This window comes from Vulpes vulpes, chromosome 4 (assembly GCF_048418805.1).
Source record: "Vulpes vulpes isolate BD-2025 chromosome 4, VulVul3, whole genome shotgun sequence".
NCBI lineage: Eukaryota > Metazoa > Chordata > Mammalia > Carnivora > Canidae > Vulpes > Vulpes vulpes.
In genome coordinates, this window is record NC_132783.1 from 122,636,428 (window position 1) to 122,654,021 (window position 17,594).

Sequence of the window (17,594 nt, forward strand, 5' to 3'; positions counted from 1 at the left end):
TACGGGATTCACTGCCATTGACTCCATCCCAGCTCGCATTGTTTCAGGCATTGGGTCCACCCCCCACTTCCCCTGGGATGGCACAGCCTTCTCATTTTTTGCTGTTAGGAAACTTCCATCAATGCTTTGTTTCAATTGCTCATTCTCTCTTATCTCCTTTGTATAAATCCCTTTGCTGAGTACAGTTTCCAATCAATAGAATAAAATGGTATCCGTAAATACAATTTGGAAATTATTACACATATTCTCATTTCCGGTAACTTCTACTTTGAGCCTAGGAACTTTAACCCTTTTATTCTTCTTCACAATCTAAATCACAGGAAAAAATTAAAGGGAAGTAACATCATTCATCAGCTCATATGTGAAGAAATAGAATAGGGATGGTATACCACTGACTTCCAACAGAGTGGAAAACTTGAACTGACTATAACTGACTTTAAGGTATGGAAGTGGAATTGTTTGTTGGAGTGTTTTGAAATAAGAGAGCATAGGAGATACTGTTGTATCTATTCTATTTCCAAACCTGGTGGTATTGGACAAATATAATATCAAGGATGACAATAGCAAAATAATTAAGATTAGAGCACAAAAACAATTCCTATGTTGGCTGTATGTTTGGATTTGGATTCTATATATCTATATTGTAAATGGATGCCATATTGGAAGAAAGCATAGCAGATGTTATAGGGCATACATAGGCTTTGGAGGTAACAGAGTTCAGATCTATTTACTAGGTCTGTGAACTTAGGCAAGGTATTAAACCTCACTCAGCCTCAACTTTCTCTTCTGTAGAATGAGACTAATAATAGGATCTTCTACACAGGACTTCAATAAAACAATGTAAAGGTCTTAGGATGGTGTCTGGCTCATAGTGAGTACTTAGTAAATGTTAGTCCTATGGTTATAATTCCAAATATTCATTCAAATCCTCAAACCTGTATAATTTCACTAGACACACAATGGAATAACCAAATAATAATCCTTTTCCCTTTGGCTGCAACAGAAGAAAGAGTAGAAGTTTAAAGAATAGTGTTCAGTTTAAGCCAATGTACCACTCCTAGCAGGCAAGGCAGTTTTCCAACACAGATTTTTGAGGTTTCCAGGATGAACTGGAGATTCCATTTTGTCAGTTTACTAAAGTTCATTGTTTTGGGTAGTGAAGATTAAAAATAACTAAATATCTGAAGCCCTTATGGGTCTAAACTAGGATAATTTCTATTGCGGTATGTGTTTACATCCTCTCTCTAGCATCTTCTCTCCATAGAGGCAACTACACTGAAAAAAAAAAAAGTGTAAAGAGAAAATTGCCTAGTGTGCATGATCTTAATGCTATAGAAATATAGAATTTCATTTTTAATGATTTCGTTCAAGAAGGTCTGAGGCGTACACCTCTGCAATAAAAAGTGATGTCTACCACTGAGAATAGCAGCTCGCTCTTTTGAACCAGGACATCATCTTCTCTTCACACCAAATTTAGTTATTCAGAGCTTTGGTGGTTGAACAGCATCTTCCCTTTAGATTTTTCTGCTCTTTTCTTAGGGATATGCTAACACACTCTCAAGTGTGTCAAGTATTGCTGACTTGAGAGGTATCCTCTTGAGGGTGACCTTTTTTTTTTTTGAGGGTGACTTTTATACCTCTTTATTTGTTGTTAGATTTATAAAATAACTCCTAGGGGACCTTTCTTACTTTCAGTGTTGATGGGCTCCTCTATATTTGGTCCCATGCACAGAGAGCCAGTATAGCCCTGTGGTTAAAATTGTGAGCACTGGAGCCATGCTGTAGATTTACAACCTGATTCAGCCACTAACTAGCTGTGCCACCATGCTCAGGTTACTTATCATCTCTTTTATCTTATCTATAATTAACATCTCTGGGTCTACAATTATAATTGTAGAATATAAATATATTAAGCCAATATATCACTCCTATGGGGCAAGGCAGTTTTCCAACACAGAATTTCTAGGTTTCCAGGATAAAGTGGAGATTCCGTTTTGTCAGTTTACTGAAGTTCATTGTTTTGGATAGTGAAGATAAAAAATAACTAAATATCTGAAGGTGATATAAATATCTAAATATCTGAAAGAAAGATATCTGAAAGATATCTCATGTAGCATCCACCTTGTCATGTCGTAATAGTAAAAACTCAATGAGGTACACATAAAAAATGCATAGAACAAAGTTTGGTAAATAGAAATTATACAAGGAATGATTCATTATTCACTGTTCACTATTACTATTATATCATTCATTCATTATATTATTATTATTACTATCATCTTCATTTCCAGAGTTCTTGTGAGAAGCCTATCTCTCCATCTGTGTGTTAAAACCAACCCTTCACTGCCTTGGATGCTTTCTCAGAACTCACTAATCAAGGAATTAAGGAGCAATGCCTTCCTTCTAAGGGAAGATCTTTGCTACAAGGCAACACCTCATCCTTTCTTGTCACCTTTCATTCATCCAGTCACTCAATTAATATCCATTAGGCAGCCTGTAATAAGAGATGCTTCTAGAAACTAGCATACAATACCAACCACAATTTATCATTTAGATCCAGTTGAATGACAAGTTCTTAGGTTATTATTGTTATAATTAGCACAAGGCAATGCTTGATCTTCCAATATAGGAACTCAAGCCATTGACTTAATATCATATATTTAAAAAGTATTGTTATTTTTCTAGGTTTAAGTTCATACTACTTCCTTGATCATGTATTTTAACTTTTGTATGACTTCAAAATAAATATTTACAAGACCTAAAATATTTTTTACTATGTCTTAATGCTTGAGAAATAAATAAGTTGGTTGTCTTAGAAACAGCCTTTTTGATTACATATCCTGACAATTACTTAGGTCAGTATATACTTAGGTCAATATATACTTTTCCTATTGGTTCCAAGAGTTACAGTTCAGGAAATGGAAGTATAGTATTGGAGTTTATCATGTTTATAGCTTTCTGTTCTCCCGGGAAAAAACAAGAAATCCATTTTTTGACCTCCTAGACATGGTGCTCTGCCATGCTGAAAAACAGTGTTTCTAAAACTGGAACTAAATTTAGATTTAGGAGACAGGAGTTTCCAGTCATAAGAGAGTAACAGGATTTTGAATTAACCTCTTGCCATAAACAACTAGAAAACTGCGCAAAATGTAGGAAACAACTGTTTTCATATTTTGAACAATAGACAGCACAGCACAATGATCCCTGAGAGAGAGGAAACAAAAGAAATGAGACCTACAGTTTCTTAGGCTCTTTGCCTAGAGATTTCTAGGCTGTAGCACAATAAAGGAAAATCTGAATAGTGCCTGGAGGCCTCCCTGAGTGAAGAGGCAGCTAGAATTTTCAGGGCATTTGCAGCAGGAAGTTGTGCAGCAAAAGGGCTCCAAAAATATGCAGAGGAGTCTTTCTGAATCTTTAGCTTAATGCCAACCTTTGTTTGCATACAGTGAAACTCCAAGAGACAAAGCAAGAAAAACTTCTGAAAAAGGAACAATTTCTGGGCAGCCAGGTAATGAATTCCAGAGTTTGTACTAGTCTAGAACTGTTGAAATTCCCACTAGCCAGAGTTGAGGCTCCTTTGGTACTCAGAACATTCACTAGAGGCCATCTAAGGGCCTCTAGTGAGGCCTTAGAGGGAAGGCTATACTAGCCCTGGGAAAAAAGGCAATTGTGAAGCTATCCTAAAAGAACTTAAAAGCAAGTCTCAAAGGGATAAATTTTTTTTCCACAAGCAATCTTACTGCCTAAAGAATAAAGTCCAAAGCTCTTGATTGGAATACAAGAAAATCAGGCATCCAAGAACTCCAAAGCCACCACCATCCATTAGATGTAGCTTAACCATGAAATTATTTCAGAAGATAAGCATGGAGTCGTTAGTTCTTTTACCAGTCATTACCTGTACAGGTCCCAAATACATGTGAAATATATACTTCCAACTACACCTTAAAATGAGGTCACACTGGGCTCTCTTTCTTCATGCCACAGCAACTGGTGATGCTCCGGACTGTGACTTTGCCCATTGTGGACTGCAGTAAGAACACAGAACTGAGACTTGAAGCCAGTCCCCAGTAAACATTATCATGTGAGTAAGAAATAACTTTTTTGTCTTAAACCCTTGAGATTTTCCACAGTTGTTAACCTCAGTATAACTTAGCTCATCTTTATTGATAAAATGGAACTGGCATAATAGAAAGGAACAATTACAATTTCCAAACTATAAGAAACGTGAGCATTTATGATTTTTTCCTAGGTCTGTTGCAGTATGTTTAGGAGATTCTGAGTTAAACGAAGTTTATGGTTCGATGGGTTCCTTTTATTCAATAGCCCTTCAGATCCTTTAACCTGCATTGGACTCTCTGATTAGAGTCTGTGTGATAAATGATGTTTTCATACTTAGTTGACCATTAGTTGTCTTTTTTCCAAAAGCACTAGTGCTCTGAGGAACACCTTTTGGGAACTGTTGAAGTGGTCTAATGCTTTATCATGCAAATGAGGTTAAACCTCCAAACTGAGGTTAATAGGTAATGTCTGAACCATACAACCAGAACCCGCATCTCTTCAGTCTTAGTTTTATGCTTTCTGCTGCATTATAATACAGGATGAAGTTTATATTTTTCCTCATGGGGTAACTTTTCATAGGAAAATGACAATTATAAAAATTTAAAATAGCTAAATATCACAAGATCTTAGATCTGTAGTCTTTCTTAGGTAGAATGTAGGACAGTGGGGAATTATATTTCACAATATGTACTTTATGAGAGTGAATCTACATTGAAAGAGGTAAAAAATCAACCTAAATGAAATTCACATAAGTTGCATTGACATTTGAGCTCATATGAGATCACTGAAAAGCTGAAGGTTTCTTTTGAATGCCATACATCTGTCCAGAGCTGTTTCATGTGTGGCATAAAAGCCACCTTTTCAACAAGGCCTTCCTTGAACTTTCTAGAGAAAATTTCGCCTATCCACCCCATCTGCCTGTTTGGGAACTCTATCTTTCTCCCTATTTTCTTCTATAAACTTACAATCTTTGGACACACAGTCTATTTTCCACATGTGTTTGCTTACTATCTATTTCCTTCCTCAGTAGAATGTAAACACTGTAAAGTCAGGGATATTTGTTAGTGTTCTCTAAGGTATTGCCAGCACATACAAGTTTGTGTGGCATATTGTAGACACTCAGCAAATATCTGTTGAAATTATGCATAATTTTTAATTGTCTCATATAGTTTGTATGAATTTGGATATGATCTTTAACTTTCATTATGTTGTTGTTCATGAAGCCTTGCATAAGGTAGTAAGTAATTTCAGTTTACTAAGTCTAACCAAATACCAGGTATCCAGAGGATATGAAATAAAAATAAGAATGACTGGTAAATAAAAGTTTTCTAGAGTATGATCTTGGAAGAGATATGAAATAGGTAAAATTAATCTCTAAGCTCTCTTTTACATAAAATATTCCTAGTACACACCCCTCCTCCCAGTTGCCCGAATCCCCTTATTTCTGAAAACCACTCAATCTACCATTTTGGAAATACTCCATTTTCTAGCACACTGCAATACTTCTACCCTACATGTTGTCTAACTAGTTCTGGTCCTGGCCCTTTTTATTACTCTTTTATCCTAAGTAGATGAGAAAGTCTCATCCACTGATCCCACAATGTGTGCAGATATGTTAGGTATCATGGCCTTACTCATCCTTAGAAAACTAGTGAGGACATATTTATGAGCATGGAGTGACATCATTATCCTTAAAACTACTTCAGTAGGGAAGACTTTTCTTAAACTCTGCTCAATTTAATATTTAGGAAAGGTTGGAATCAAGGAAGGTGATTTCACTAGGAGATTGGGGAAAGCACTCCTGTCTACAATTTTCTTTTGTCCCTAATATTAGTTTCTAATCAAATAGAAACTTGATTATCCAAAAGCAGATGGACAAGAAAAGGTACTTTTTAAAGTCAATTCAGAAAGTCATTCTGTTTATCCTCCCTGATTCTAATACATGTTCTATAAACATCTGTCTGTGTGCAGGGAAGAGTACATTTACTAAATAGAAAACTTGGAAATTCTGAGAATGAAAGACCAAGACAAGGTGTAGACCCCTCAGAAGGTGTGGTTCTCCATTACTGTGAGAGTTCATTGTTGAATACGTGGCTTTCATGGATATGTCAAAAGGGTCATGATTTCCTTTCTCTGTCTTTTTAAGATTTTCTCTTCTCTAGAAAACCTCTTTTCTTGAATTAGAGAAATTCTTTATTTGATGTAAATTTCTGTTTCCACTATCAAAGCTGATGAGTTTTAATTAATTCATTTTGGTGACTGCAGTCTTTAGAGAAGATCATTTCCTTTTTGAATGCAAGCAGCAACCCAAAAGATGACACATTTTGTCTTCTTTCTATGCCCAAATGTAAATAATTATGATAACCTCTTGCTATGTGGGAGGTGGCTGTCTAGTATGATCATTAAATTACAGCTCCTGTATTGTGTTCTCTTTGGGTAATGTTCATCCTAATTCGATAGACTAAATTGTATGTGATGCAGAAAATTCCTATTTGTACTTACAAAATATAGTTTAGCAAATTGCTCTGTGACACCATTCATTTTATTTCATGAACATTTGTTGTAGAAAATGAATACAGTTCTTTTTATTAGTTATATTGTGTTCTTCCATAAAAAGAGACCAAAACCTTTTATAAATATCAGTCTTATAAAAAAATATACAACTAAGGGAAATAGTGTTATTTTACCCACTTCACTATGAAGAAATTGATAAAGGTTGATATCCTTCTTCAACATCATACATCATGTTAAGGACAGAATCAGAGACAGAAACTACCTGCTACAATTCCTTAGCTCCATTTTATCACCTGGATCACAGTTGGATTTAGCTACAACTCTTCCAAATGGTAGCTTTTTGAGCCAGTCATTCTGAGACATGGGAAGTTTATTTTATCTCATCCCCCCACCCTTTTACCTCAATGTCGGCTCAGTCCTTGATTAATACATGCCCCCCTCCCCCTCCCCCCAAGAGAATACCACAGTTGTCAGTGTTGTATACTGTGATATGTACATTCTGACAATGCTACTGATCCTGGGAACCATGATTCATATTTTATTGCCACCTTACTAGGTTGTTTTTATAGGTGGTTTTATTGTCCCCATCTATTTATTCAGAAGGTATCATTTTGAAAATATAAACCTAAAAATAAGAAAGCAGTTGAGGAGAAAAATAGAATGTGTGGTTTTTTGGAAGGAATTTAACAAACTATATTTCAGAACGTGTCCGAATGTTTCCACTCTTCCAAATTTATTTCCCTGAATGCCCTCCCACCCCCACCCCCACCCCCACCCCAAGAAATAAAGATGCTGTAACAGAAGCCAAGGTCATCAGAGCTAGAAGGAATCTTAGAATTAACCTGTCAAGCACTTTCAGTTGTACAGATGAGCAAACTGAACTCTAGAGCAGGTGAGAAAGTGACTTGCTCAAATTCATACAGCCAGTTCACTTACAAAGAAGAGCCAGCTCTTCCTCAGTGCCTCAGTCAAGCTCTACTTTGCACACTCTGCCTCTCAGAACAGGTGCTCAGTAAGTGCTTAGCGACTGATAGTGAGTCCATCTACTGTTTGCACTGCATTGAGCAGGGTGCCATGGGGACAGAGGAGGAGTTCTGAGAAAGAAAATATATTTTTATCTGAAGGGAGGTTGGCTGATCTCATCATTATTGGGCTTGATTCCTGAAAAGCTGGAAAAATCCAAGGGAGCTTGTGAAAAATAGGAAGCATTTGTTCTGTTTTCTTAGCCGCTGTTGTAAATATCTCCTAGGACAAGAATCGTGATTAATAATAATCAATCAATCAATCTGTCAGGAAGGATTTATTAAATATATAATATGTATGCAGCACTATATTCCAGAAAAGTGGGATGTGCCAAGGCAAAACAGTGATTGAAATTAATATTTTGGTTTTGCTATTTTCACCACGTATACAGACTTCTCATCTGCAAAGTGGGATAATAACCTCACAGTTCACAGTTCTTTTGAAAGAACCAAAGATAAGATTGAGATTATGTAAATTAAGTAATTATCAAAGTGTAGCTGCTGTTTAATCAGTTTTTATTATTTTAAAAAGCTTTTTAAGTTAAAAAGAACTGTATAGGGATACCTGGGTGGCTCAATGGTTGAGCATCTCCCTTTGGCTCAGGTCATGATCCTGGGGTCCTGGGATGGAGTTCCACATCAAGCTCCCCGCAGAGAGCCTGCTTCTTCCTCTGCCTATGTCTCTGCCTCTATGTGTTTTTCATGAATAAATAAATAAAATCTTTTTTAAAAACTGTATATTTATAAAAGTGATAAATACAAAAGTATCTAAGGGAAATGGGATATACATTTTAATGTTATTTTATGTGCAGTTAAGTTGTTTAGGCTCCTTATTTGTGTCTGGGTTACCTTTGAAAACAGCTGCCCGTGACACTTTCAAGAAAGATCTTACAATATTGTCAACAACTCATTTTCCTTTTAGAACTTCAGCTCTGAAATTTTCACGCTGTACGTATCTTCCCTCCCAGATCCTATGAAACTTACTAAAAATAGATGTCTACACTTTTGCTTTCGTTTCTTGTGACCCTTTTTTGTTCATGGGTTTTGATTCTTTACTGCATGACGCTCACTATAGGAATTAGGACCACTTCGTTGTCAGCCTGCTGTGCATTTCTACCTAAATCAGCCACTTACTCTTTCCCAATCTCATAGCTAGAACATAAACGTCAAGAATATATTTGGCATTTTTAATAGAATACAGATTTTTAGATCATTAAATTAAAGATCAATGACCAAAAAAAAAAAGGGGGGGGGTTACTTTTCTGCTAGAAAATTGCTTTTTAAATTACTTTATGTCAGAGCACCTGGGTGGCTCAGGGTTGAGTGTCTGCCTTTGGCTCAAGTCGTGATTCTGGGGTCCTGGGATCGAGTCCCACATCATACTGCCCACAGGGAGCCTGCTTCTCCCTCTGCCTATGTCTCTGCCTCTCTCTGTGTCTCTCATGAATAAATAAATAAAATCTTAAAACAAGTAAATAAATAAAATTACTTTATGTTGAGTTTAAAGTCATTATTTTCAAAGTGAAGCTTCTGTCCCTTTTCACAATGTAAGCATTTCAAACTAGATGAAAAATCAGTTTTTATTTTAATATTTCAAAAATGAATGTTTTATTACCTTAGTTTTTAAATATAAAATCTCTTACATTTTAAAATCTCTCTAGACTTCTTTTTAATTCTCCAGGAGTTCTCATTTATCAGATCATAAATGGTATATATACATATATATGTGTATGTATATGGTATATATGTATTCAATATTTTATATTGAAGTTTTAATAATAAGTTAATTTTATACATTACATGTTCATATATGGAAGCATAATATACATGTATAAACCACACATGTAGAAAGAGAGAAATGGGGCTCACTTTGGCAGCACATATACTAAAGTTGGAATGATGCAGAGAAGATTAGCATGGCCCCTGTGAAGGATGACATGCAAATTCATGAAGCATTCCATATTACAAAGAGAGAGAAAGAAAGAACAAGACAAGGAAAGGAAAAAAGAGAAGACTCTCACAGGACTGTATCGAGGCCATAGAAATGGATCACAGAACACAGCACCCAATATTCTCATTTTCTAAGCTATAATTGCTCTGTTATTTCAAAAACCATTCAGCAAAATGTGATACATATTATGTACATGATATTTTCACTTTTAGTTTATTCCATATTTGGGAATTTTTAGAGAACTTTATTTGCTCATTCCACTTCATTTAATTCAACAGCCAGGAGCTGGTCTCTAGTACATAAGGCAATCCCCTATCTGTCTTAGTACTAACAAACACACGACAAGGAAAAGAACCAGTGTCTGTTTTTATCACATCCATTCTACATACACAAACATATTCACACACACTTCGGTTAGCTTATTTCTTTCTTACTTTTGGCCACTTTGTCCCTGGAGGTCTACTGTAGCTCTGCTTTATTTAGAGATTTGATCTCTTTGGACTCCTCTCTGGTATTTCTGGATCTTATGGCCCCCAGTGCCATGCTCTTTTCTTTCGGAATAGTTCACTGAACTGTAGCTGTGTGGGAATTGATTGGGAGTGCATCTGTAGCTTGGCACTCAGCAGGGGAGTGCTGCCAACCAAGTCATCAATATGTGCTCCCACACAGCTGGTTCCTCTTACGTCCACTGGAAGATTCTCTATCAGAAACATCAGTCAGAAGGCGCACTCTGGAGTTGGGAGTCTGCCTTCCTGTATTTTATCCTTTTCCACTGATGGTACTGGAGCAAGCCCCACAGAAAATAAATCCGAGATATAAGCAAGTAGCCAGAAAAATTAAATCATGCTTTCTCATCACCAGTTGATATACCTATAAAAATTTAGAGCAATTACTCTGTTAATGACTCATGGAGAGTAAGCCTCCCAGAAACTCTGGTCATAGAATCACAATGGCTGCAGCTGCAGGAGGCTGGGCGGTTTCAACTTTCAGGCAATTCTTTGAACACAGCATTTTGATTTCAGTTTATATCTCTTGAGTTTCAATATGAGTAAACTCTGAGACTCAAAGCAAATCTTGGCACACTGAGAGTTGGGAACAGCACCATCTGAAACCAGGAATCGCCCCCAATGTGTGCAGAAGGTGACCCAGGTCCACGGAGAAATATTCAGACCTCTACAAGTCAGTTAATAAAACAGAGCTGCATATTGAATGGCTTTTTTTTTTTTTTAAGAAAAAGTGCTGTTTTGTCTGCTTTGGGGTTTCGCTGCCATGGTTTTGCACAGATGTGACAATGACTATGGATTTTACTAAAAGAATATGTTTACTCTCCACCAGTTTTGGTCACACCCATGTTGGAATCAAACTTTAGGGAATAAAAACCCATCACATTGAAAATCTTGGGGGAAAAGTCAGTATATATGTTAATAATAAAAAGGTGTCTAATAGCATTTGCAGGAAATAAATTCTCTGCTGAAATCATGCACAAAAGCTGAAAACGACTCAGATACCCTGGGTTTGTACTTCTGCCTGTGAAATAGTAGGAATTACAAACAGAAATGAAGCTCTAAATATCCTCACAATTTGAGTAGCTACTTATTTAAACTCATAAAGAAATGAGACAAAAGGCCGAATTGTGAGTTTATCACTGGGAATTACCAATAGCATTTTAAAAATTAAATTTGAAGAGCAAAAAGATAATGTATTTTCCTGGGCTTTTTGTTGTGGTGGTTGCTTTATTGATGTTGATGTGACTGGTTTTCCAAGGTCCATATCTGAAGTCCAGACATATAACCCAAGAGTCTTTCAAAAGTCAAGGTTTATCCAAGGGCTTTAAAAGAGCAGATTTTATGAATCCGATTTTGTTCTAAGTCTGAATATTTTAAGTTCCTTGAGGCCTAGCAGCTAAGAAATAATTAGATTAACAGATTTCTGCTGTGACCTATCAGTCTACCTATATGCAGTAAGGGCCATTATGAAAATAAGAAATGGATAATCGTCTCATTTAAAATCTGAATTTTTTTTTTTCTAGAGAGAGAGAGCACATAGGGGAGGAGTAGAGGGAGAGGGAGAGAGAATCTCAAGCAGGCTCTGTGGGCTCAGTCTCACACCCGCAGATCATGACCTGAGTCAAAATCAAAAGTTGGACACTTCACCAACTGAGCCACTGAGGCACCTCCAAAATGTGAAATAGTTTTTTAAGACAAATGATCGAACTCATCATAAGTCTTGTCAAAGCTCATTTGTTCTTGAAAGTTGAACTACATGGTTTGGCCTTAAGGGTGGCATCAAGGTATTAAATAAAGAATATGGAATCACTAAATTAAAAATGATTGCTAATGTTTAAGCACTCTAGAAATTCATGACTAAGAGGAGAATATAAATATTTTAGTGGCTACTTAGAGTCAATCTTACAAAGCCCTCTGTCAACTGAGAGAATTCTATAAAACTAAACATTTTGTCTTTGGACATAAACACATTTTGAAAATTTTAAGTATCTTATATGGAGGACAAACACATTGATTTGGATTTGTGAGAGGATTATGTTTGCAGCATGACTTAAACAGCACACTGAAGGATGAAGTAATTCATAAGAAAACACTTTAGAATATAAATACTATCCCCAGTTTTAAAACATGCATAATGCACTGTGCTTGTGATTCCATGATAATCATACTCACTTGCAACCCTGATTCTGTCTTCACCTCGCATTCTCCTAATCACGGAACCATAGAATGAGAGGAACAGAGCCTAACCCCTTCACGTTACAGACGAGAAAATAGAGCTAAAATAAAATTTAAAATACAATAGGGCAATCCAGTGGGAAAATTCTCTAAGCAGTTAAGAATAATATGCTTAACATGGAGACCTTGATTTCTGTCATTCTCCTTTGTGAGAAAAGTAACTCTGCTGTGCTGGAGATAAATCTGAAAGTACAAAGACAAGGAAATAAATAAGGAATCGTAAATCTAAGTGTGACACAAAGAATATGCAAGTTGAATTTTTGCTTACATTACTTCAGATTGCCACAAAACCAAAGAGCAACAAGTTTGGTGTTGGCAATCGAAAATGGTAGCCCAGTTTCTGCCATATATTTGTTGACTGACTAATTTGTGCTCTCGTTCTCTACTCCCTCACCTCTAAAAGGGCATACTAATACCTCCCCTGCCTGTGTTCCAAGGCCATTGTGAAAAGCAAATGAGACAAAGGATTTGAAAGGCTTTGTAAGTTCCAAGGCACTACGAAATGATTGTGCTATTAGAGTGGGTGCCACATATAAGTCTGCATTGCTCTAGGTCAGACTTGTTGCCAAATGACACCAAATTGAGTTTCTGGAGGACAGCCAGTTGATAAACATTGAAACTAAGGTATGCTTTCAGGAAGTCACACCTGTAGCCATCTTTCATTGTTCAACTGACAACTGGGCCTTTCTTCATATCGCTTGGCAAACCTTACGTCTTCTTCAAAACCCTCTCTGGAACAGTGTATGGCTGCCAGTGCTTTTGCAAATCCTAGGCATCAATTCCCATCCTCTTTGCTTTCTCATTTGTATACCATTTTTCAATTACATCTTAGCCTTGCAACCTTGCACTACATTGGTCTGGATTTTCAAACAAAGCAACAACATAAAAGAGTAAAGGCAACAAGTTCTATATCAAAAGAGCTACGCTGAGTAGGGAATACAGCCTGCAAAAAGCAGGTAACCAATGCCTGTCAGAATGACAGGGAGGAGAGGCTAATATAACTGGATTCCTGGCTTACAAAGGAGTTAAAAATGAAACAGCGCCAGCTTAAAATCAATATGAAATTCTATAGGCAGCCTTTACAAAGAAATCAAGGCAAGCATAATATGATCTCGGCGCTCACTCTCGGGAAGAAACGATCACTCCATCGTGCAGTTCTAGCTAAATGCAAAAGCCAAGTCTTCCTAAAAGCCCCCCTGAAATGGAATTACTGCAATCAGGCGCTGTGGTCAGGAGGGCATGGATGAGATTGATGAGGTTATCAAGAGACAAATAAGGAGCGAGCCTATACAAATTGCTGAGCAGAAAAGGAAAACAGGTTCACATAGCATATCATTAACAGTTTTCTTTCCAGGGATAGAATCAGATTTCTACTTAACCTATCAATGGGCTTCCAAATATGCAAACTCAATTAAACAAGAGATGGAAGGCGCACCACCATCCCACTCAGAATGTTTCCCATCAGCCGGATTTGGTTTTCTAAGTGATGGTCTCAAGCGACCCTTCCTATCTGACTTCACAGAGCTTCATTGGGCTCCCATGGCTCTACTGGGCAGTCCTGAATGTAAAAAGCAAGGAAAGAAAACATAGGCTTCACCTAGCTTCATTCATATGTATTTTTAAAAATGCCTCAAGGTAAATCAGAGATGTTGAATAGTTAAATAACTGATAGTTTTACAATCCTTTACCAGGGTTCCTCATTGTAGACTTTTTTTTGAATGGTGGAGACTACTACTTTGGACACAGGCTTTCCAGCATAGACATAACACCAGGAGAAACCCTAGAGAGTAACTCTAGTTTGGAGTCCTCATTTTAAAGCTAGGGAAACTAAGGCCCAATGAAACTGTGTGCCTGACTTCAAAAAGTTAACACTGGAATCCAGTCAGAAACCCATCTCCCCAGGGTTACAGTGACTCTCAGCTCAAAGCTTTCTTTCTCTCTTGCCTCTTGTTCATAGTTAACATATTTCTAGGTTCACCAAAGCAACAAATGATAACCACAAAGTCTTCCAGTGATTGATACATCTCTAAGTAGAATATAGAAATGATTGGCTTGAACCATATCTCCACAGAAAACTTTTGAAACAACAGTGATTTTTTCTGAAAGGTGAGAGGGGTAGAAATCTTCCCATATTAAAGTTTAACTCCAGATAAGAAGAATTTTAAATTTGTTTTTGAGATGCCTCAAGTTTTATGTTATTCCTTGAAAATGTATGCTTTTGTCAAATTTCCAAGTCCTTTAAAATATGTCCTTGAGCATGATCTTCAGAACACAAGGCTGAACTGCCTGTTATGCCATCTTCATATATTTATCATTATGGGCATCAAGAGGACCTAGAGAAGTAGCTTTTGCTGGTACCTGATTTAAGAATGTAACTTACTGCTTTACTGAGAGCTACCCTAGAGGAATGGTATCACAGGGAGGATGTTGAGAATCAAATACCTTGATCTATTGCCTTGATGAGTGAGGCAGTATCAATATTTCTGGAACCCCTTTATTTCTGGAAAAAAAAGTAAAGCCAATCCAATGTATTGTCTCTGCCCTAACAACAAAAGAGCAAAGCAACAACTTTCCCTTTCTTCTAAGTCCCTTGTAGAGCAGCTGAGGCCTTCCTGGAAATCAAGGTGAGGAGAGATGTGGTGAAGGAGAGCACACCTATGCTAGAACCATATAAGCCCAGAGGAGCTCACAATGGAAATGAAAGCCTGGGAAAGGTCATCGGGTGCCTGAATAATACCTGAATAAGGTGTTACCCGTGTCAGAAATTGGTGTTTCATTTACAGAGTTTCCCACAATTTCTCCTACTTTTTTTCATTTTCTGTGCTTTAAAACTTCATTTTCACCCATACCACGAGTTTTGGGTATGATATCTCTACCATTTCAGAAGTGACATATCATAATACATTAGTGGAGAAAGCTGAAAATCAAATTAGCTTAAATTGAAAAGCAAACAATATTCATTTTTACACATTTTCTAGACTGAGGAACACACTTATTTTAAGGCTTTATTCTGATGGCTGTTTATATGATAGTTAACAATATTTGTGATATATGACTTGGGAGAGATGAGTGTGTTTTTTTAATTGCAGCTTCATTTTTTCCTGTAAAGACGATTTTGATAAGTGATCCTCTTTGAAAGTTGGGAACGTAGGGGAAGATTAATCTAGCCCAGTAGAGAAACTAAAGTGGCAAAAATTGATTAAGGCATTAAAATATCTACAGTATGCCTAGAAAATATGAGCTGTCTCTAAATGGTCCCAGTAAATCACAAACCAAACTCAAAGGAAGCAGTTAAGAAGAGCTTCCCAAGTAATAGAAAAGTTTTCAGGGTAAAGTATTCAGAAAGTGTCATTTTATTTTTATACAATGTGAGATTACAGAAAAATATTTATATAGCTAAAACAGCCCAGTCTTTTCTCCCTAGCTTTTCAGGAAAGAAGAAATATCCCTAATTCACAAGTAATATCTGGAGTATAGATAATCATGTAGATATTTTATATACCTACATATAAACACACAAATATATGTTATACTACCTGTGGCCAATTAGGTGATGTGATGGAATATAAGGAATCCTTCAAATTCTACTGCCACATAGAGTGGCTCACAAACCCCTTTCCCCATCTGAAACTTCCCAAACTTTGTGTTTCTCTTCTAGGATTTAGAAATATTTTCTAAATTACCATATTGAAAAATTATGTTTCTTGAGAAAGAATCACAATTAAAAGTCCTTGTGAGGATAGGCAAAGCCATTAACATTTCTTTTTATATCTGCACTTTGACCACATTGGTTTGCCTCGATCTCAGAAACTAATGAAATTTGTTTCAGGAGGTGGGAAAAATTTGAAACTTTTTTTTTCATGAGGCAAGCAGGTCATGTATGACCTCACAGGGAGAAAGTAGACAAGTTGTGAGCATTTGGGGGATTTCAAAGTAGGTCAGAACAGCCTAAAAATAGAATAGAAATAGAATTTTCTCACTCAAACTGGGCTCACTGTGGCTCTCTCAGATCTCTTGATTTATTCTTCCTGGGTTTCATTTGAGTCTTCTCACATATTCCTCACAAAAATGATTCTAAATATTTTAGCTTTCTTCAAATTCCACATACCCCTCCACTCTTTTACTCTGAACAGATTAGCCTGCTATTTACTTTCCTTTGTAGAGCAAAACCCTTGCAATGAATTCCTCCTCTGTACTCAGGACTCAGCTCCACTTACAAGCAACCCTTCTTCTTTGACCAGGAGCTGACCCCTTAGTGCCTTTCAGAGAGACACTGCCTGTGAGCACCTTGCTCTTCCTCAGGGTGAACTTCTCCCTCTTGGTCCACTGCCCTCAGTGCCATACTTTGGACAAACATTTTTCTATTACTCAATCCTGAAGTTCTTCTCATTTCCACTATTTTCTTTTTATCTCCTCTTTCCCTCCTAGACTTTTATAATAGCTACATTTACTACCTCCACATTCTATCCAAGTTCTCCATTCTGGCTTTGAAAACTTCTCCTCCCACTTATTAGCCCAAGAACGCTAAATAGTGTCTTTGATCCACAATCCAACTGATTGAACAGTTAATAATTACGCTTTGTAATGAACTTCTTCATAAAGTGGATCTGCTAAAATTCCCCCATTACATTTATTCTGTAGCTGAACACTGATATTCCTGAATTTAAACAGTGAACTGGCATAGTGAACTCAGAAGTCTCATCACGCTGAGATAGAATGAAGTTTTTCTCTAATACTATGAGTAATCTTCTATTACAGTGCAAAGAATTTAAAGCATTCTGCTCCAACTGTCTTCAGAGAAAATCTTCCACACTAACCACATCTCAACAAATCTAGACAGGTCTAAACATGTCTCTAAGGTTGACATAGAAGACTGGTCATCTCATCTCTTGACATCAGCTGCCAAGAAGCCAGAAACACTGTAGTAAAGGGGACAGACCATACTCTCAGTCAAACTCAGCAGAAAATGTATTAATTTTTTTAAAGTAATGTATTTTTTAATGGATCATAGAAAACCTCAGTAGGAAGTCCTGGGAATCAAAATTATTTATCACAACAGTGAAGACTTGGAGCCATAGGTACTTAAAGAATCATTTCAGTAAAAGAACTTAGAGAGGCACAAATTTTTCTAGATACTGAAGTGAATTATTTTCCTGGGTCCATAGCTATACAACAATCTCTGTATGTTTTATAGATGAAAGGATTATCCCTGGCTGGAATCAGAGATTCATATTCTGTGTGTGTGTATGTACGTATGTATGTGTGTATATGTGTGTGTGTATATATACATGTTATCCATATTTGTGT

General features: G+C 36.7%; 1 non-coding gene across 1 annotated transcript; it reads left to right on the forward strand.

Moving 5' to 3' along the window:
• The first annotated feature begins 9,456 nt into the window (after positions 1 to 9,456).
• LOC112933808 (U6 spliceosomal RNA) lies at positions 9,457 to 9,562 on the forward strand. Its single transcript, XR_003237747.1, has one exon. It is a non-coding gene; the product is annotated as a U6 spliceosomal RNA (small nuclear RNA).
• Positions 9,563 to 17,594: the final 8,032 nt, after the last annotated feature.